This window comes from Talpa occidentalis, unplaced genomic scaffold, assembly GCF_014898055.3.
Source record: "Talpa occidentalis isolate TD23 unplaced genomic scaffold, MPIMG_talOcc4v2.1 talOcc4.7, whole genome shotgun sequence".
Taxonomy (NCBI): Eukaryota; Metazoa; Chordata; class Mammalia; order Eulipotyphla; family Talpidae; genus Talpa; species Talpa occidentalis.
In genome coordinates, this window is record NW_023605083.1 from 87,334,413 (window position 1) to 87,357,259 (window position 22,847).

The window sequence follows — 22,847 nt, forward strand, 5'->3', positions numbered from 1 at the left end:
ATGTGCCCACATCTTTCCCATGTGCTTTATGTGTATGTATTCATAAATAATATAGTTTAAGAAATCACTGGATGCATAAAATACATATTTTCCTGGTGAAAAACATCAAGAAGTACACAAATTACAAACAAGTAGTTCATGAATCAAAAAACAAACATGGATGTAGTATGTGTCTAGAAATACAATACCCCAGGGGAAACCTTAACAGAGCTCATCCCTGACCCACCCCCAAAGTTACCATTCCCTTTCTTTTCTGGCCATCACTTTCTGGGTTTTGTTTATATATTTACCAGTTCAGTCTGCCTGGACCATTAGCATCAATTTACCTGCTTTTCAGATTTTATTAATAAAATCATACAGAATGTACTTTTGTTTGGCTACTTTGGGGGCACAGTGTTATGTTTGGAAGATTCAGCCACACTAAAAATTCCCATAAGGTGTTTATTCTTTGGTTCCTTCTCTTGGACCATTGCTAAGGTGCTGTTATGCTAATCTCTGTACTCCTCTCTTGGTGCACATGCACACCCACTGTTGGGGAGGCAGCCAGGGGAGGATTTTAGGCTGTGTGGATCTAGAAGTGTAGCCTCATTGCCTGACATTTAACTTCTGATTGACGAGGTGGCCATTGCAAAAGACATCTGGCTCCAGATTTACATACTGCAGCTGTGTAACCCAGACACCAGCAAATCAACACATTAGAGACCAGGCTGTCCCCATGAAGGCCTCAGAAGTTCTTGGGTGACCTATAGGACTGATCACTTGAGTGACCCCACTTCTCCCTCTTGTTCCATTCCCACTTGGATGTTTTAAATTCACCAAGAAAGAACAAACTCACAAAACCCTAGGTACCACACCCTTCACCCTGATAAAGGCAGAGCCACAAGTCCATGTTCCCTTCTTTACCTGTGACTTTGCTGTGTGGCCCTGAGACATGCTGTGAACCCCTTGACCCTGTGAGCAATCTTGTTTTTCAAAGTTCCCAAATGGATGTTCTTGATCCAAATGGATCCTGCCATCATAGCAAGAACCATGGGCCACTCCAGCCACAAGGGTTCTGACCCTGCATACATCTATAGGGTTTCCCTCAGGAGTACAGGCCCAAGTGAACATAAGTTATTTTGAGTCACGTCACTGTCACAGGTTGAGAGGGCACAATAAGAGCAACTGGCTTAGCTGCCGAATGCATCAAACACCAGGCCTTTGCAAATTGCTCTGCTTTGTGTCCCATGAGCTGTCTCTCCCAAGTGTCACTGCTATCACAAGAACTGAATTATCCCCCAGAGCAGTGTGATCAAGACCATATGGTTCATTTTTGATTAGGTTACTAATTATAAAGCCCTTAACTGAAAATTAACTTATATGAGGGTCCTCATATATGCCTCAGGCCAAGGAGAGCAAAGGTGACCTGGATCACAGGCTATTTTTACTGCCCAAGGGGAGTTTTGGGCTAAAAAAATGGGGTCACGGTGCTCCTGGAGATGAGAAGCAGGGAGACCAACCCCTGTGACTGCTGACTTGGTGGGTCATGGGGAGACAGGTACCCGAAGCCAGATGTGTGGAACAACAGTAAATTCCTGGAAATGCAAAAGGGGAAATATGGCCAAGGCTTGCTGTTGCCTACAATTGCTGCTGTCACTCTTCATCCTCCAAACACAAAGGGAGAGTATGGGTCTATTCCCTGGGATAATGTTACAAAATAAATGGACAAGTAGAAATGTCCTGAACATCTGCCAGTGCCTCCTAAGACCAAGTGCATCTCCCTGGAAGCTTCCTGGGCATTCTGCTATGCTGGCACCAACATGCCAGGGCTCTGGCATCACACTCCAGGGTCCTGAGAGATTTCTCCAGGACCCTTGCCTGCTTCCTGAGAAAGTTGACATAAATGGGGCCATGTAAACATAGGACTGGAGTGGCCACTGCAGAAACAACACTTCGTTTGTTGACTTTTTAAATCAGGCCAGACCCTTTGACAGGGCCAAATTGCCAACACTCCCAGAAATCAACAAGAACAACTATATCTGTTTGAAAAGGACTGAAAAGTGAATGCTTACCCATATTTCCCTCGTGACTCTCCACTTGACCATTATCTCATCATCTTTCTCTTTATAAAACTCCCAACTCTTGTGCCTCCCTGGGACACATTTTTAAGTTTCTACCCAAATCTGTGCCTTCTGAATTGTAATTCTATGACTCCCAAATACACATGCTTTGTTTTTTAAAATAGCATCCTCAGTGAGGTTCATACATGCTAGTGCAGCAAACCCCAATCCTGGGGAGGTCAATGTGAATCCCAGGAAAGGGAAGTAGTGCATCTGAAGAGGGTTGGCCAACACACACAACAAAGAATATCATCCACAAATGTTTCTCCTAACAATAGTTTCGGTCAAGGTAACAGAAAATAAGGATGTGATCACTGAAATCAGAAATTATACCTAAAGTAAAATTCCAACCATACAGGTCTGTGTGGCAGAAAGGAGAGAAGTGGTGATGGACTTGTGCAAGTTTTTGGAAAGTGCCCTGGACTGTTACTCATGGCTGTGGAAATTCACCAACTGACCAATATCGCTGTAAACCCTAAAACCTACACCCTTTCCAGAGATCCTTTACATCTAATGCTCATTCCCTCTAAACCCCCAGACTCTCAGCACCCTGCAGGGAGCAAAACAAAGAAACATGGGCATGAGTCACCCTCCCAGCAAAGGAAGGCTGGCAGGGTTCTTCTTCTAAACCCCAGTGAGGTTTAATGGAGAGGGAGGCCCCCAAAGGCACTGATATTGTTAGGGGGAAAAGGATGTCCCAAAGCAAATTCCATATAGGCTTTGTGGACTCCACCCCCACCCCAGGTCAAAGCCAAAGACACTGGGAACTCCACATCCCATCACCCCCAAAGGGAAGGTGGCTGGGACCTGAGGGTGGGGTTAAGCAGCCAGGTGGATACAAAAGGCAGACACGTGGGCTTTGAGGGGCTCTCCATTTTTGGGCTCTCAGCCAGCTCGCAGCGTCCGGTCAGCTCTGAGAGTGACTTTGGGTTTCCAGGTCGTCGGATCGGGTAGGACGCATTAAAGACTTTATTTCCCTATTTTCTCCCTGAGTTGTACATTTTCCTTATTTCTTTTTCTCTTGTAAATAAACCTTTTATTAACCCTTTTGTGTGTGTCTGTAGTAGAGTATTCATAAGTCCCTTTAAAGCGCGCGGGTGAGGACCCACAGCCAGGAACCCATTTAATATCGGGGTTGCTCTATAACAATATGGCTACTAGGGTCCTCCTTCTCCTTACCAGGATATTACTACCTGGATTTGTGCTCCTCTTTTCATTGTGGTGATTACAGGCACACCTTACATTATTGCAGGGTTCACAGAGACTGCAGTTCTTACAAATTGAAGGTTTATGTAACCCTGCATTTTCCAAGTCTATGGGTGCCATTTTTTCAACAGCCTGAGCTCACTCCCTAGCTATGTTACATTTTGGTAATTCTCACAATATTTCATTATTATTAATGAAATATTGTTATGGTGAGCTATGATCAGTGATCTGTTATGTTTACAGTTGTTTTGAGATGCATATATGACTTAAATAATGTTGTGTGTGTTTGACTGCTCCAACAACTGGGCATTCCCCTGTCCCTTTCCCCCTCCTTGAACCTTTACTATTCCTTGAAACAACAATTTATCAATTTGACCAGTTAGTAAACCTATGCCACTTTTAAGCATTCAAGTGAAAGAAAGACTAGCATGTCTCTGAGGTTAAAAAGTTAGAAATGGCTAAGCTGAGTGAGGAAGGCAATGTTGAAAACTAAGATAGGTCAAAAGCTAGTCCATTTATGCCAAATAGTTAGCTGATTTGTGAGGGAAAAGGAAACGTTTTTGAAGGAAATGAGAAGTGTCAGTCCATTGAGGACAATGAATGATAAGAAAAAACAGCCTTACTGTTTATATGGAGAAAATCTGAGTAGTCTGGATAGGCGATCAAACCAGTCACAACATTCCCTGATGCCAAAGCCTAATCCAGAGGAGGCCCTAACTCTTTAATGCTATGAACGATGAGGTGAGGAAGCTACAGAAGAAAAGTCTGAAGCTAGTAGATGTCAGTTCAGAGGTTTAAGGAAAAAAGCTGTCTCCACAACATTAGAGTGCAGGGTGAAGCAGCAAGTGCTGATGGAGAAGCTGCAGCAATTTACCCAGAAGATGTAACTAAGGTCACTGAAAGTGAATACAGTGAAAAACAGATTTTCAATGTAATCAAAACACACTCTGCTAGAAGAAGTTGTCATCTAGGGCATTTCTAACTAGAGAGGAGATGTTAACACTTGGCTTCAAAACTTCAAAGGACTGACTTTCTTGTTAGGGACTGACACAGCTGGTGTTTGAAGCTAATGCTCATCTACCATTCCAAAAATCCTTAAGTAGTATGGAAAATCTATTCTGACTTGTGCTCTATAAATGGAACCACAAAGTCTGCATGATGAGCTCATATTTATGACACAATTAACTGAAGTTTTTAAGTCCACTATTGAGAACTTATGCCCAGAAAAGATTTCTTTAAAAATATTACCACTCACTGACAATGTACTTGGGTCACCCAAGAGCATTAATGGAAATTTTCAAAGAGGTAAGTGCCCCCAAACAGACTAGTGGATCAGGAAGATGTGCTATTTACATACAATGGCATACTACTAGATTATTAACAAAGAAACTCTTGCTTTGTGATAATGTTATAGGACAGGGAGAGGGGCAGCCCAAACCCCGCAAACCTGCCTATTCTAAATGGGTTCGGCCATCCGCCGCATCAACACAAAACACATGAGACTAATGGGAAGGATCTTTAATAAAACTAGGAAACAATACAGGTAAGGCAAAGAGTCTAGTTTCTAAATGAAGCACCCAAAGTTACCCGTCCCCTCGTGGGTAAAAGTCCATCCATATGGGATTGGCCCAGAGCAAAGCCCCAAAGACTGCCACAAGTCTAAAGCATCTTCCAGTGGGGACCCACAGCAAAGGGTCAGAAATAACCAGACAAGCCCGGAAGGAAAAGAGCAAAATCAACATCAAGATAAAAGCTGCCATTGTCACCTCCCCACGGGTCTCACCCACATCTGTGTCACCCAGTCCACGACCAAAAGACAAGCACAGTTTCTTTACGTGTCTCTAGGCTCCATGCGCCTCCTCCAGGTCTCCTTCTGGCTCCCTCCTGCTTCCTTCCTCAGTCTCTTCTTCAGCTTCATCTCTCCCTGCTCAGCTCCACCCTTCCTTGGGTGGGGCAAGGAACCTCCCCCTTTCCTGGGGACCACCCTGTTACAATAACATCAGTGGAGCTGGAGGGGATGATGCTAAGTGAAATATGTCAGAAAAGAAAGACAAATACCAGGTGGTGTCACCTATGTGTGGAATATAAAGAAACAAAACAAAGGGTCAGATAAAGCCAAACTAGTAACAAATGCTAGAGATCTGACTGTAGATCTGAGGTTTCCAGAAGGGGAGAGGAAGGGGCAAGAACAAAGTGGCAAGGGGGCACAATGGACTGTGGCGGAAGAATATGGGTGCTGTGGTGGGTGTGGTGTAGTAACACCTGAAGGGGGAGATCCTATACTTCTAAAACACAAGCAATGTTGTAAACCCATATGACCTGAATAAAATAAAGTGAAAAATTGAAATATTTTTCTTAAGGCTGTAACTGCCATAGATAAGGATTCTTTTGATGGGTCTGGGCAAAATAAATTAAAAACCTTATGGAAAGTATTTATCATCCTAGCTGCAATTAGATTATCAGTGATTCCTGGGAGGGGGTCAAAATAACTACTTAAACAGAAGTTTGGAAAAACAGGAGTCCAACCTTCATGGATGACTTTGAGGGGTTCAGGACTTCAATGGAGGAAAAAACTACAGATGTGGTAGAAACTGCAAGAGAACTATAATTACAAGTGGAATCTAGAGACTCCACTGAATTGCTTTATGAAACTTGAACAGATGAGTTGCTTCTTACAAATGAGCAAACTAAGTTGTTTCTAGAGATGGAATCTATTTCTGGTGAAAATGCTGAGAGTGTCGTCACAATGACAACAAAGGATTTAGAATGTGACATAAACTTAGCTGACAGAACAGTGGCAGGGTTTGAGAGGGTTGACTCTAATTTGGAAAGAAGTTCTCCTATGGGTAAGATGCTATCAAACAGCACTGCTTGCTACAGAGAAATCTTTTTCAAAAGAGCCTATCAATGCAACACACTTTATTGTTTTAAGAAATTGCCACAGCAACCCCAACCTTCAGCAACCTTCCTCCCCATCAGTCAGCAGCCATCAACACTGAGGCAAGACCCTCCATCGGCAAAATATTATGACTCACAGAATGGTCAGATCATGATGAACATCCTCAGCAATATTCTATTTTAAAATTAACATGTAAATTGGTCTTTCAGAAATACTTAATATACTATAGTGTAAAAATAACTTTTATATGGGCCGGGAAAACAAAAAAAAAATCACATGCTTTGCTGTATTGTGAATTCATTTTATTGTGGTGTCTGGAACGGAAATACAGTATCTCTGAGGTATCTTTACTCTAAGGCTCACAGTAATAAAACCATAAAAGGAGGCTCATCTCCTCCTGTGCAAACTACCACACATAGCCTCTTAGCTTTATTTCTATGACCAGAGTGACCCAACAGGGCCCCCCCCCTCACCCTGAAGATGATCCTTGGACCCTGAGTACAGAAAATTCTTTTTGGTGGGGGCAAGGTGCTTTCCTAATTACAGGTGTAGCTATCACATTTTATTGGAACCATTGAAATCATTCCAAAGTTGTTGACTTACCATTAGTGCCCCCTGAGGGCTCCCTGACTACATCTTCCTATGCTTCCTGGAGTCTCTAGAACACACATCAGTCTACCTCTTGTCCTGTGTAATTTTGTGCAAAGCACTTATCCCCAATGATAGCCCAGTATACTCTCCTTGAGCCCAAATTTTGACATCCTACTTGGCTTTTAGAAACTGAAGCCCCTATCAGTCTTGTCAGGTACTACGAGTTCCTCTACTGGCCTGAGTTAGATTCCTCACAGTGGAAGCCAGATACCTCCTTGCTAAAATGGAAAAGAACCATCAGGTAAGGCTAACCTGTTATCAAAGGCCTTTCCAAATGACAGGAAGAGAGGGCTTCCCACAGGCTCACTCCTTGCCCAAGTTCCTTTTGTATTTAGTAGGGGTGCCCAACCTCCTCCTCCTCTGGATGCTTAGGGAGCCCCTGGAGTCAAATGTTTGTGATGCACAGGAAGTTGGTGTCCTTCACCCACAGCAGTGCCACCAATGTTTGCAAGGCACCCACTGAGGATTGTGACCCCTAGACCCCTCTAGTAAGTAGGGCTCTCCTCACTCAGCCCAAACATCTTGCAGCTTAACAGCCCTTATAGAAGTCACAAAGGGATCTTTTCACAGACACCTCGGTTATTGCTGCTGGCCTTGTGGTTTGGTAGACCGTAAGCTAAGGGATGGTTTTCTCATACAAAACAATCCCATCTGGAATGCCTAGATATGGAAAGGATCCCTAATCCTACCATAGTGACTCATGTCTATGGTCATATTCAACATCGCAGACTTGCACATCAAACCCCCACACTGCTCTGGACAGACTTCTCAGGTGCTGTGCCTTCCCATTAGTACACGTGACAGGCCCAGACAACCTCTGGGCAGTGGGAAACTCATGTATTAACAACTTAGGCTCAAGAAAGGGCAGTTGTGAGAGTTAACACATGAACACATTTTCTGCTCCAAAACCAACCAGAGGCCTCCCAACGGGGACAGTTAAGGGGGCCAATCTACACCTGCATGAGATGATCTCATGGGTCCAGTTGCCCCTGCTCCTGGGATTGCTGACTCACTGCCACTAGCCTTATATTGACAGTAAATTCTTGATGGAATTTACTCTCATTCCCTTTGGATCACAGCCCCTACCACTTACTGATCTCTGGCCAGGGCACCAGCTTTCTCCCACATGACATTCTGTGGGACCACCATCTAGGCCAGTGTCCCAATGTCACTGCACTGAGCATCAGCATCACCACAGCCTCTTTAGTGACACTCTAGACTACTTTCAAGGAAGAGACCCTAGGCCTTCATCTTTCTCAGTTATCACTCCACCCGGATATTCGTGCCCCCCTCCCCCACATGTTGATTATTATACCTTTCCCTAATTCTACCTTTGATCATCTGTGGCAATCCTCAAATTTTTACCCTTGAAGACAAGACCCATTTATTTTAAAACTCTGACTCCTCTTCCAGTTTCTAATGATTTTTTGATCTTGTGTTTTACACTAGCAATCTGATGGAGGGCAGATGATCCAATATGGTCACCTCATACTGAATGTCCCCAGCGCCATGACCAAAACTCAACCAGACAGTCACCTTCTTCCTAGGTGGCCACCACTCCAGGATCCTCAGCCCCAAGTGAAATGGATCCATCTCTGGAGAGGATATTGCCTTAGATAACATCACCCAGTCCAAGAACTCGTCACTGGAGATGACCAATGGCCATCCTCCTCTGACAGAGATAATACCACAGGCACACAGCACCACCCCAGACAACTTACCTCTCTCCCAGACGGCATCCCCAAGTTCACCTCAAACATGACAAAAGACAACGGGGACTAAGACTTTCTGGGAACAATGAATTGAATGTACTGCCCTGATGGACTCAGCAGACTCAGGAATACTATTTTTCTGACTATGCCTAGGTTTTGCCAGCTGATGCCATCCTATACCAAGGTGCCTGTCAGAGTGTGCACATCCTCTGCCAGCTGCAGGGCAGCACTGCATCCTATTTCTCCTATGTAGTAGTCAAAACATGCAGTCAGAACCAGTCCCTGCCCAGACTATCAGTCATTTAAACTGCTTGTCCTTACCTGCTCCCCAACACCTTCCAATTGTGTGTGATTACATGGTGATTCCAAACCAGGGTCTCCACTGAACAATGCCAGTCCCTACACTACCATGGCATCTTCACTATATTCCTCCCCTACACTTTCCATGATGTTAGCAAGACATGTTACAAATAGTGCCCACCTCCATATCCAATAGACTGGGAGGCTCTGTACACATTGGGAATCACCAATTCTGTCATTTGGACTCCAGTCACTTGTAGCCCTCCTTAAATGTTTACCCTGGTGATATGGTCAAATAGATGACTCATTCATTTTCCACTCGAATTGTTTCTCAGGGTGTTGTGTCCTCCCCAGGAGCATTTGCTGCATGTACATCAATTCAGGATAAGTTCAAGCACACTTACAAGATGTTAAAATATTCTACAATATAACTCAATTATGTGAACAGATTTCTAGAGCCCCCCAAACCTCTGACCTATTTATATAGCTGGATCCTTCAAGCTGGGGACAATGACAACAGACTGAGTTTCAGATTATTGCTTGTATATTATTATAGGATTTGTTACTATATCCTATTCAGATGTCTATTGTCTTGGTTAGAATGCCCTACCCCTGATATGAACATATCCCCAACCCAACTATTAACATTCTTACTTTGAAATCTAGAGCCTCAGCAACAGGTTATAGTGTCAGAGTGTGACATTAAGCTTTTGATTGTTAAGGTGTCCACTGTAAACACATCTACCTTGAATAAACATACTGTCAGTTGTGTGACATACTACAAGCAAACCATGCTACCTCTCCTCCTCCCCTACAAAAGTCGGTCTCCTTTTAGAAAGCCCTTGATGATACAGATAACTGACCACTTAAGGACCCGCTTCTGTCTTTCTAGTCCCTAGTTCTGTTTATGTTTTAAATTTGTCAAAAAAGGGTGAACATAAAAAATCCTGGGTATCCTACCCTGACTCCAATAAAGGCAGAGCCCCAGATCCATATTCCCTCTCTGCTCATGAGCTTTGTTGTGTGACTCTCCAAGACCTCTTAGTAATGAATTTCTGCCCCCACTCCAAGCCCCTAATGATTGTTACTGAGATGCATTCTGCAATCATAGTGAGAACCACAGGGCTTGTGCTGTCACAACATTGGCTTCATCCAAGAAATGTCTATGGGGCCTCCCACAAATAGTGTGGGCACAAGTGAGTGCCTTAGGTACTTCTAGTCAGAAGCATCATGATCAATGGGTGAAATCAACATTCAATATGGTAACTCTTCTACCACCATGAAACATTCTTCCTAACATTTGGTATTACCAATTTTGTTTTGGAGAGGATATAAGTCTTTTATTGTGCCTTTATATTTCATTTTTCCTTCATTTAGCACTCCAGAGATATATGATCCAGCACAGCAGAAATGAGACCCTGGAATCCTTGCACTGAGGGCAAGAGGGAAGTATGCAGTGAAAAGCCAAGCAGACTCATTTGTATTGGGACCCAAAGCAATAACATGTACCTGTATAGCATCCGACACATAGGACAGATACATTCCTACAGTGTGGACCTGGGAGGCAAGAAACACAAGGGAATAATCCAGGGTCAGAATCACTGGAGGTGTCATCTTGGCAAATCCTTAAAATCTTGCTGAAACAGTGTTGTTGGGACCATAATGAACCTACCCACCATTCTACTAGACACTGAAGGCAAATCTTTGGTGGGAAATCCATCCACCTAAATACAGAAGTAGCCTTGTTAGATGGGGCTGAGAGACAATAATCAAGGGGCTCACACCAAGCAGGTAAACAGGCATAGCCCTTTCTAGCCACTACCTTCCTGCTGGTAAGCAAGTGACACCCCTAAAGTGTGACTGCTTCCAAGGCATATCTCTCAAGGCATACTTAGCTAGCAAATGGAGCCCACTGCCAGCTGTGCTCCCATCATCCCAACACCTGCCATACCTGACACCCCTGCTAGTCCCATGAATGTGTTCTGTCCCCTGCTAGGACCTCCGTGGGGACCCTTCCATATCCACAGCCTCTCACAGCACTGCTTCATCAGCCACCAGCTTCCACAGTGAGTAGTGCAGCTAACATTTCCAATTATGTCCTCCAACTCTAGTGCACATCCTTTAGCCTACTTAGTTGAGGACCATACCTCCAGCAGTTAGCTGCTACCTTCATAATACTGCAGGCTATTGTTAGCACTGCATACTGCTGCTTCCCCAGTGAGCATCAGTGCAGTAAATAGCTTAAACTCATGTATGCATATCGTGCAGCAAATGCAAGCAGCCACATAACAAGGCTAGGCCCACAGTTATCACCCAAGTACCACTGCTGCGTAGGGTCGACATCCCTACTTACATTTCTGCTTCAATCCATCAGGCAGGTGCATATAGTCCACAAAGGGGTCACATCTTGAACAACTAATTTGGGAAGCTGGGGAAAAGGTACTCTAGGATACCCCATGATAACACTTGCATAAGACCAAAGCCTCACTATTAAGACAGGTAGTTGTATTGTTGAAAACATAAACACAGAGGACCAGAAAAAGTGTGGGGAAAGAGAGAATGCCCCCAAAGAGCAGAACAAAACTGGGAAAGATCATAAAGAAATGGAGATAAAATACCCAAGGAAGAATTCCAGTAATGATTATAAAGATGCTCACCAATCTCAGAAGACTGGATGAGCTAGAAAAAAATTAAGAGACAGCCAAAGAAGAAGTCATAGAGCTGAAAAATAAAATAATAGCACTAAAAATACAATAAAGGTTTCCAACAATAACCTGACCAAGGAACAAATAAGTTGGAAGAAAAAACAACAGAAGTTACCCACACAGAGCTAAAAATGAAAAAGAATTAAAAAAATAATGGGGCCTCCCCTGGTGGCACAGGCGGTTGAGCACTGCTCTGTGAAGTTGTCCGCAGCCTCTGCAGTGCAGGTTTGATCCCGGCCAGCTGGTGAGGGTCCCACATGGTGCGGCAGACCTCTCCTGTCACACCTGCTGCTCCCCCCCAGCAGTGTATTTGTCAGTCTGCCTGTTCTGTTCCCTGCTCTGTCTCTGGTGAATCCTCTCGCCCTCCTGCGAATCTGGCCTGTATCCTGGTTCTTGTATAAATAAATAAATAAATCTTAAAAAAATATATACCCTTAGAGACCTCTTGGACAATATGAAGAGGAATAATATTTGCTTCATATAAGTACCAGAAGAAAAGAAAGGGTCAGAAAAAACACTTGAGGAAATAATCACTGAACATTTTGCCTAATTTGGAAATGGAACCATAAAACCATTTACAAAAAGTTCAGAGAATTCTAAATAAGAGGATCCAAGAGACCCCACAAAGACACATTATAACTAAAATGGTAAAAAATTAAGATAGGGCCTCCCCAGTGGTGCAGCAGTTGAGCGCTGGGTTGCAAAGCTGCCCACAGCCTCTGCAGCACTGGTTCGATCCCCGGCTGCTCCCCGGCCACCGGAGGAGGGTCCCACATGGCGCGCAGACCTCTCCTGCTGTGCGCTGCTCCCCTCAGCAGTGTACTTCGGTCCTTCTGCCTGCTCTGCTCCCTGCTCTGGCTCTGGTGAATTCTTTCACCCTCCCGCGCTTCTGACTGCGCCCAGTGCTTGTATAAACAAATAAATAAATAAATCTTAAAAAAAATTAAGATAAAGAAAGGATCATAAAAGCAGCAAGAGATAAACAGCTAGTCACATACCAGAGGAACCCCATAAGGTTATCACAGCAGACTTTTCAACAGAAACTTGTGCAGGCCAGAAGAGAGTGGCATGACATATTCAAAGTGCTGGTAGGCCAAAACTTGCAATCAAGAACTCTATACCCAACAAGATTGTCATTCAAATTTAAAGGAGGAATCAAGAGCTTTCCAGACAGGCAAAAAGTTAAAGTTCAATCACTACTAAACCAATGTTGCAAAAAATGCTAAAAGGACTCATGTAGACATAAAAGACACTAAATAAAGCAAGAAAACATACAAAAGTGAAAAACCTCTTTGAAAGATATACTTAGAGTAAAAATAATGGATCAACCACATTAGCACTGCTAAAGCATTACTACAAGGGAAGTTTATAGCAATATAGGCTCATCTCCAGAAACAAGAATGATCTTAAACAATCTAATCTTATAGCTAAAAGACCAAGAAAAAGAACAACAAATGAGGCCCAAAATCAGAAGGTGGAAACTCTAAAAATCACAGTGGAAATAAATGAAACAGTTAAACAAAATAAAATCAACAAAATCAACAAACTGTTGACTAAACTCATTAAGAAAAAAAGAAAACACTCAAGTAAACCAGAAATAAAAGACATTACTATGGATACTACATATATGCAAAGGATTATAGAGACTACTATAAACACCCATGTACCAAATTGGATAACCAGAAATGGATTAATTCCTTGATTTGTACAACCTCCAAAGACTGATTTTAAGGAAATAGAGAATCTGGACCACACACACAGGAAAGAGCTTCTCTGACTCGCCATTTTAGAACAGGGACCTTCCTTCAATAAAGACTGCTTGAAACCGGCAGAAGGCTCCCCGTGGAGCCAGAGGTGAGCTAGGAAACACCCCCACATGAGGCCCCTTCTGGCCAGCAGACTGAGCCCAGAGAGGGAGCAGGCATCCACGGCTGGGGCAGACTGCGCAGGCAGGAGAGTGCGACTTAGACTTGACATTTTAGAACAGGGAACTTCCTTCAATAAAAACTGCTTGAAACAGGCAAAAGGCTCCCAGCAGAGCCAGAGGTGAGCTGGGAAGCACCCCCACACCAGGCCTCTTCTGGCCAGCAGTCCGAGCCCAGATTGGGAGTGGGCATCCATGGCCGGGGCAGACCGCGCACAGGAAAGTGCATCTCTGACTCGCCATTTTAGAATAGGGACCTTCCTTCAATAAAGACTGCTTTATTGAGAAGGCTCCCAGAGCAGCCAGAGATGAGCTGAAGGCCCAAACAAGCCTGGTTCTGCCTGGCAGAAAGTTGGAGCCCAGAGGGGGATCCAGCGATTTAGAGCCCAGAGTGCAATCCAGCCGCCACAACTCCAGGGAAGTCTGTGGGACTTCAAGACACACCTTTGGAATTAAACACAGAAGGAGGAGATATTCTGTGACAGTGACCATTAACATACTCAAAGTACTACTGCCTCACCGGACTTCTAGCACAACAGTATTTGACTTGTTTGGACCACCAGGTTCCGAAATTCCAGAAAGAACACACCAAACAGATGCCGGCCAGTAATACTGACACAGTGTCCCAACACATAGGGCAAATTAGAAAACAGGCAGCAGGGAGAAGAAAAACTACATGCAATCTAGCAACTCCTCAGGAAAAAGACACACCACAAAAAGAAAACCACCCACCAGATTGCAATGACAGAGACTTGGAAGAACTTCTGAGCCTCCAGAAAGAGAATTTAAAATTGCCATGATGAAAAAACTGACGGAACTCATTAAGGAAAACAACACTCAGAAGAATGAAATTGAGTCCCTAAAGAGGGAAGTGAAGGAAATGAAGGAGATCAAAGGATTAACGGAAGAGCTAAAGAATGCTGGGAAAAGCAGTGATAACAGAACAGATGAAATGGAAGAACAAATAAGCACTCTCAAAGACACAGAAATAAAAAGAACCAAAACAGAAAAGGAAAGAGAAGTATGAATGAAAAAGACTGAAGAAAGACTTTGGGAAAAACCTGACTCCATGAGGAAAGAAAATATAAGAGCTATAGGAATCCCAGAAGGAGAGGAGAGAGACCTAGGAACAGAGAAAATATTCAAGGAAATAATTGAAGAGAACTTCCCAAACATGAAGAAGGAGCTGAAAATAAACATACAAGAAGCAAGAACACCAAACTTCCATGATGAAAGGAAAAATACAGCAAGACACATAATAGTAAAGCTCCCAAGAATCCAAGACAAGGAAAAAATAATGAAACTGACAAGAGGGAAGAAACAGATAACATACAAAGGAAAACCAATAAGACTGATGTCAGACTTCTCTGAAGAAACACTACGGGCAAGGAGAGAGTGGAGGGACATAGTCAACAGACTCCAAGATAACAAATGCCAACCAAGAATACTGTATCCTGCAAAGCTTTCCTTCCTCTATGAAGAAAGAATAAGGACCTTCCCAGACAAACAGAAACTCTGGAATTTCATTACGACTATACCCCCACTCCAAAAAATATTACAAGGGGTCTTAAAGCTAGAACCAGAGGGATGAATAACAACAAAAGAAGGCCAAAAAAAAAGTTATTAAAAGAATAAATAAAATCAAAGGAAAGACAAGCACAATGGCAAATACAGAAGCTAACATATCAAAATTAACCCTAAATGTAAATGGACTAAATGTTCAATAAAAAGACAGAGTCGCAGGCTGGATTAAGCAACAAAACCCAACCTTTTGCTGTCTCCAGGAAACACATTGAGCTACAAAAGATAAAAATAGACTCGAAGTTAAAGGATGGAAAACAATCCTACAAGCAAATGGACCAAAAAAGAAAGCAGGAACAGCTATACTTATATCAGATAAAACAGATTTCAAACTCAAAAAGATAAAAAGAGACCCCAACGGTCACTACATTATGATCAAGGGGACAATACTTCAAGAAGAAATAACACTCATTAACACATACTCACCAAATGAAGGAGCACCAAAATATATCAGACAACTATTATCATCTCTGAAAACAGACATCAAACACATATGTAGTAGGAGACTTCAACACACCACTATCAACAATGGATAGATAAACAAGATAAAAAATAAGTAAGGACACTAAAGCTCTAAATAAGGATCTAGAGCTCATGGGCTTAACAGACATGTACAGCACACTAAATCCAAAAAAATCTGAGTACACAATTTTCTCAAGCGCACATGGATCATTCTCCAGGATCAATCACATACTGGGACACAAGACAAACATCAACAGATACACCAAGACTGAAATCACACCAACCATCTTCTCTGACCATGAATGCTTCAAACTAGAAATAAAACATAAAAAGAAGGCAAGGAACTCTCCTACCTCATGAAGATTGAAACCCACACTACTGGAAGACTACTGGATTAATGAGGAGATCAAAGAAGAAATTAAAAAATACTTTGAGTTGAATGACAAAGAGGACACCACTTTCCAGAATGTATGGGATGCAGCAAAAGCAGACATAAGAGGAAAATATATAGCAATAGAGGCTCACATCAAGAAACAAGAAAGAACTCAAAGAAACAACCTAATCTCAAAGCTCAACGAACTAGAAAAACAACAAAAAAACCCCAAAACCAGTAGAAGAAAAGAAATAATAAAAATCAAAGCAGAGGGCCTCCCCGGTGGCACAGCGGTTGAGTGCTGGGTTGCGAAGCTGCCCGCAGCCTCTGCAGCACTGGTTCGATCCCCGGCTGCTCCCCGGCCACCGGAGGAGGGTCCCACATGGCATGCAGACCTCTCCTGCCACCCGCTGCTCCCTTCAGCAGTGTACTTCGGTCTTTCCGCCTGCTCTGCTCCCCGCTCTGGCTCTGGTGAATTCTCCCACATCCCATGCTTCTGACTGTACCCAGTGCTTGTATAAATAAATAAATAAAAAAAATCTTAAAAAAAAATCAAAGCAGAAATAAATGAAATTGAAACTAAAAAAAAAAAAAAATCCAAAAGATCAATGAAACCAAAAGCTGGTACTTTGAAAATAAATAAAATAGACAAACCCCTAGCCAGGCTCACAAAGGAAAAACGGGAGAAAGCACAAATAAATAGGATCACAAGTGAATGAGGAGAAATTATAACAGACACAGCAGAAATCAAAAGAATAATCAGAAACTACTATAAACAGTTATATGCAAACAAGTTCAACAATCTAGAAGAGATGGACAAATTCCTACAACTCTACAATCACCCAAAGCTAGATAAAGAAGAAGTAGAATAACGAAACAGACCAATTACAAGCAGCAGAATGGAAATGGTAATCAAAAACCTCCCCAAAACAAAAGCCCAGGACCTGATGGATTTACAAATGAATTCTACCAAACATTCAGAAACGAATTAGTGCCTATCCTTCACAAACTCTTTCAAAAAATTGAGAAGGAAGGGATAATACCGAACACGGATGCGAAAGTCCTCAATAACATTTTAGCTATCAGAATCCAACAATGTATCCATAAGATAATTCACCACGACCAAGTAGGATTTATTCCAGGGACACAAGCATGGTTCGACATCCGAAAATCAATCACTGTTATCCAACACATCAACAAAAGAAATATAAAAACCATATGATAATATCAATAGATGCTGAGAAAGCTTTCGACAAAGAACAACACTCATTCATGATAAAAGCCCTTGAAATTCTTGGGATACAAGGAACATATCTCAACATCATAAAGGCCATATATGACAAGCCAACAGCTAGTATCATTCTCAATGGCGAAAAGCTGAAAGAATTTCCACAAAGATCTGGAACAAGACAGGGATTTCCACTCTCACTACTGCTTTTCAATATAATACTGGAAGTCCTAGTCAGAGCAATAAGACAAGAGAAAAATATACAAGGAATCCAAATAGGAAAAGAAGAAGTTAAACTATCATTATTCACAGATGATATAATATACATAGAGAACCCCAAAAACTCCACAGAAAAACTAATTCAACTAATCAATCAGTTTAGTAAAGTGGCAGGATACGAAATCAACACACAAAAATCAGTAGCATTCCTACACACAAACAATAAATCTGAAGAAGAAGAAATAAAAAAAACCATCCCTTTTATTACTGAAACAAAAAAAAAATCAAATACTTGGGAATATATCTAACAAAAGAGGTAAAGGACCTATACAAAGAAAACTATAAAACACTGTTAAAAGAAATAGAAGAAGACACAAAGAAATGGAAAGACATCCCCTGCTCATGGATTGGGAGAATAAACATTATTAAAATGGCCATCCTACCAAAAGCAATATACAGATTCAATGCTATTCCAATAAAAATTTCAATGACATTCTTCAAAAAAATAGAACAATTATTGATGAAATTCATATGGAATCACCAAAAACCCCGAATAGCCAAAGCTGTACTGAAAAAAAAAGAAGGAAATGGAGGCATCACACTCCCAGACTTCAAACTATACTACAAAGCCATAATCATCAAAACTGCATGGTATTGGAGCAAGAACAGACACACGGACCAATGAAATCAAATAGAAAACCCAGAAATAAACCCACAGATTTATGGTCAACTAATCCTTGACAAAGGAGCAAAGAATATGCACTGGAGCAAAGAAAGTTTGTTCAATAAATGATGCTGGGAAAACTGGGTCACTACATGCAAAATAATGAAGCTTGACTACTACCTCACACCATGCACAAAAACCAACTCAAAATGGGTTAAAGAACAAGACATAAGACCTGAAACCATAAAATAAATAGAAGGAAATATAGGCAAAACACTACATGACATGCACCTCAGACATCTTTACAGACACATCACCCAAGGCAGTGATAGTGAAGGTAAAGATAAACAGCTGGGACTACATCAAATTAAAGAGCTTCTGCACAGCAAAAGAGACAATAACCAAAACAAAGAGAAACCCCACCGACTGGGAGAACATTTTTGCACACAACACCAATGATAAAGGACTGATCACAAAAATCTGCAAAATGCTGATGAGACTCAACAAAAACAAAGAAAATAATCCAGTCCAAAAATGGGCAGAAGAGCTAAAAAGAAACTTCTCCAAAGAGGAAATGCAAATGGCCAACAGGCATATGAAAAAATGTTCAACATCACTTGTAATCAGGGAAATGCAAATCAAAACTACAATGAGATACCATCTTACACCAGTGAGAATGGCACATGTTAAAAAAACTAGCAACAACAAATGTTGGCGAGGATGTGGAGAAAAAGGAACTCTCCTGCACTGTTGGTGGGAGTGCAAACTGGTCCAGCCACTATGGAGAGCTGTGTGGAGATTTCTTGACCTACTAAAGATAGCGCTTCCATACGATCCAGCAATTCCACTCTTAGGTATTTACCCAAAGGACACAGAAACATTAATTCCAAAGAACACCTGCACCCCTATGTTTATAGCAGCACTATTTACAATAGCTAAGCTATGGAAACAACCCAAATGCCCAAAAATAGATGACTGGATCAAGAAGATTTGGTACATATACACAATGGAATATTACTCAGCATTCAAAATAGATAAACACATGCAATTTGCAGCAACATGGATGGAGCTGGAAGGGATCATGCTCAGCGAAATAAGTCAGAAAGAAAAAGAAAAATACCAGATGGTCTCACTCATAGCAGGAATCTAGAAAACCTAAATAAGAGACCAGGAAAAAGACTAATCAATACAAAGTAAAAATCAAAATCAACAAGCAACTATAAACCAGAGACACACTACGGGGTGGGGGTGGGGAGAGGAAGGACTAGGGTCCAAATAAGGGGGAGGTGCAATTGTATGGGGAATATAAACAAAATGAAAATGTATACATTGTGCAAAAATGAAAAATGATGTAATTATATAAAGTATTAAAAAATAAAGAAATAGAAAATCTGAACAGCCCAATCACAAGAAAAGAAATTGAAACAGTAGTCAAAAACTTCACCCAAAACAAAAGTCCAGGACCACATGGTTTCAATGGTAAATTCTACCAAAGATTCAAATATATCGCTCATATGCATCCTGCTCAATTTTCAAAAAAAAAAAAAGAGGAAATGCTTCTTAATTCCTTCATGAGTGCAATACATTGTTGATACCAAAACCAGACAAAGACAGCACAAAAAAGAAAATTGCAGGCCAATTATCTCTGGTTAACAGAAATTCAAAATTATTCAACAAATTAATAAAATAAATTCAATACATTAAAAAGATCACATACCACAATCAAGTGGAATTTATTCCAGGGATGCAAGGGTTGTTCAATATATGCAAATCCATAAATGTAATACATCAAATCAATAAAAGACAAAAATCATATGACCATCTAAGGTGCATTAACATTTGATAAGCTGCACCATTCATTTAAGATTAAAAACTTTCATAAGATGGGTAGAGAAAAAACATACCTGAAGATAATAGAGCCCATGTATGAAAAATCTATAGCTACCATTACAACTAAAGAGGAGGAAAAGAAAGCTTTTCCTTCAACATCAGGAAAAAAACATGGATAATAATTCTTACCACTATCATTTAACACAGTATTGGAATCCTGGCTACAGTAATTAAGCAAGAAACATAAAACATCTAAATTGGAAAGGAAGAAATAAAAGTGTCACTATCTGAAAATGACATACAGAGAATTAAAGATACCATCAAAAACTTATAATAAATACAGAAAATTTTCAGGTTTCAAAATCAATATACAAAACTGGTTATACTTATATGCAAACATTTAATAAGCAGAAATAGAAATGAAAAATACCATTTATTTTACAATTGCATAAAAAATACCTCAGAATAAATTTAACTGAGGAGGTGAAAAAACATGAACACTGAAACCTAAAAGACACTGTTGAAAGAAACTGAAACAAAGTAATAGAAAGATATTCTGTTTGTGAGTCAGAAGAATAGTCTCAAAATGACCTTTTTACTTAAATTATTAGACGAATATAACATAGTTCTCATTAAGATCCTGATGGCATTTGTCTCAGAAATAGAACAAAAAGTTCTAAAATTTATATAGAACCACAAAAGACCTTGAGTAACCTAATGGTCCTTAGAAAAAAGGAAAAAAGTGAAATTATCATGCTGTCTGACTTCAAACTATACAAAGCTCAGTAATCAAAACAGTATGGTATTGGAACAAAAAAGGCACACAGATCAATGGAATAGACTTTAGAGCCAGAAATAAAACTACACATATGTGATCAATTTATAACACAGGAACCAAGGAAAAGTCTCTCAAGAAGTAGTAGGGGTGAGGGGCGGTGGCGCCATGTCCGGCCGCGAAGGTGGCAAGAAGAAGCCCTTGAAGCAGCTCAAGAAGCAGGCCAAGGAGATGGACGAGATAAGGCATTCAAGCAGAAGCAGAAAGAGGAACAGAAGAAACTCGAGGAGCTAAAAGTGAAGGCTGCGGGGAAAGGCCCACTGGCCACAGGTGGAATTAAGAAATCTGGCAAAAAGTAAGATGTTCCTTGTGCCTGAGGCAATGGTGGTCCTTAACTCCTTTCGTATTTCAACATGTGGATTCTCTGCCATAGTATCATTTGACGCCAATAGCTAGAATGAAGTGTCTTGGAGCCTGTTGTACATCTAAGAATAAACTTTTGTAAAAAAAAAAAATAAGAAAATAAGAAGTCATACACTAGCTCATCTTTAGTTCTTCTCACTTAGCCATTTCTACCTTACCTGTTAGGTCAGAGAAAACCCAGTGTAGAATCCTGCCAAAGTGTGCTCATCTTCATCTTTGTTCTATCTTGAATTCTGTACTACCTGGAATTAAACCAACTCATTTGAAATGACTAAAAAAAAAAAAAAAAAAAAAGTAGTAGAAAAACTGGATAGCCACATTCAAAAGAATGAAACTAGATCGCTATCTTATACCATATCTTTATCTTCATATATGCTAAATTGAATTCAAAATGGATTAAGGACCTGAACATAAAATCTCTAAGCATAAAATGCATGGAAGAAAACATAGGTGATAAGTTCTGTGACACTGGCCTTAGTGATCTTTGTGGACTCATCTCTACCAGCAAGAGAAATAAAAAATATAAACAAATGGGACTTCACCAAACAAAAAAAGTTTTACATTCTGAAGGAAACCATCATTAAAATGAAAAGGCAGCCTACCAAATGGGAGATCTGACAAAAGATTACTATCCAAAGTATATAAACAGCTAACCCAATTCAACAACAAAAATATACAACTCAATTAAAAAATGGGCAGAGGAACTATATAGATCAAAGAAAATATACAGATGGCAATTGAAAAATGAAAAGATGTCCTATATAACTTAGTATTAGGAGAATGCATATCAAAATAAAAAATGAAATTTCACCTTATATGGTTAGAATGGCTATGACCAAAAAGTGAAAAAACAAGAAGTGTTGATGAGGTTGTAGAGAAAAAGAAGTTAAGAAGAAAATAATAACTGTAAGGGTGGAAGTAAATTACAGAGAAGAAAAAAATAGAAGGGATTAATAAAACTAAGAGTTGGTTTTCAAAAAGCCAAATAAAATTGGTAAGTTTTCAGACAAAGAACAAAAGAGGATTCCAAAAAAATTAGAAATGAAAGAAATTAGAATATTTAAATTGACACCACAGAAATACATATGATCTTAACATACTACTAAGAACAACTGCATGCCAACAAATTTGATAACACAGAATAGGCAAATTTCTAGAAACATACAACCAAGGTGACTCTAGAACAAACACAACATCTGAACAAAACAATAATGAGCAAAGAGACTGAATTAGAAATTAAAAACCTGCCCAAATCACACGATCTTCTCAACAGATGCAGGAGATGCAGCTGACAAAATGCAGCATCCTTTCACTGATAAAAGTCCTCAAATAATCAAGTATTGAGGGAGCATAACATAATAAAAGCCATATATAACAAGCCCAGAGCTAACATCATACTCAACAGTGAAAACCTGAAAACTATTCATTTAAGATAGGAAAAATAGAAGGGTGCCCACTTCAGCATTTTTATTCAACATAGTTCTGGAAATTCTAGTTAGAGCAACAAGGCAAGACAGAAATGAAAGGGATCTAGATCAGAAAGAAAGATGTAAAATTTAATAGATGAAGATATGATCTTATATATAGAAAATCACAAGGATTCAAATGAAACATTTATAACTAATCAACAAATTCAATAAAGTCACAGAATACAGAATCAACAGACTGAAAATAGCTGCATTTTTATAGACTAATGAATAAACATCTGGAAGGAAAATAAAGACATCTATCTCATACACAATAGTATCAGTAACAGTAAAATTCTTAGAAAGGTGAGCAGGAAAGCATTGGCCTAC

The 22,847-nt window shown here is 40.6% G+C and overlaps 2 pseudogenes; both read left to right on the forward strand.

Moving 5' to 3' along the window:
* LOC119231475 (tigger transposable element-derived protein 1-like) overlaps positions 1-6,387 on the forward strand; it is a 35,994-nt pseudogene extending 29,607 nt beyond the window's left edge.
* A 14,395-nt stretch (positions 6,388-20,782) lies between these two features.
* On the forward strand, positions 20,783-21,017 carry LOC119232578 (translation machinery-associated protein 7-like; annotated as a pseudogene).
* Positions 21,018-22,847: the final 1,830 nt, after the last annotated feature.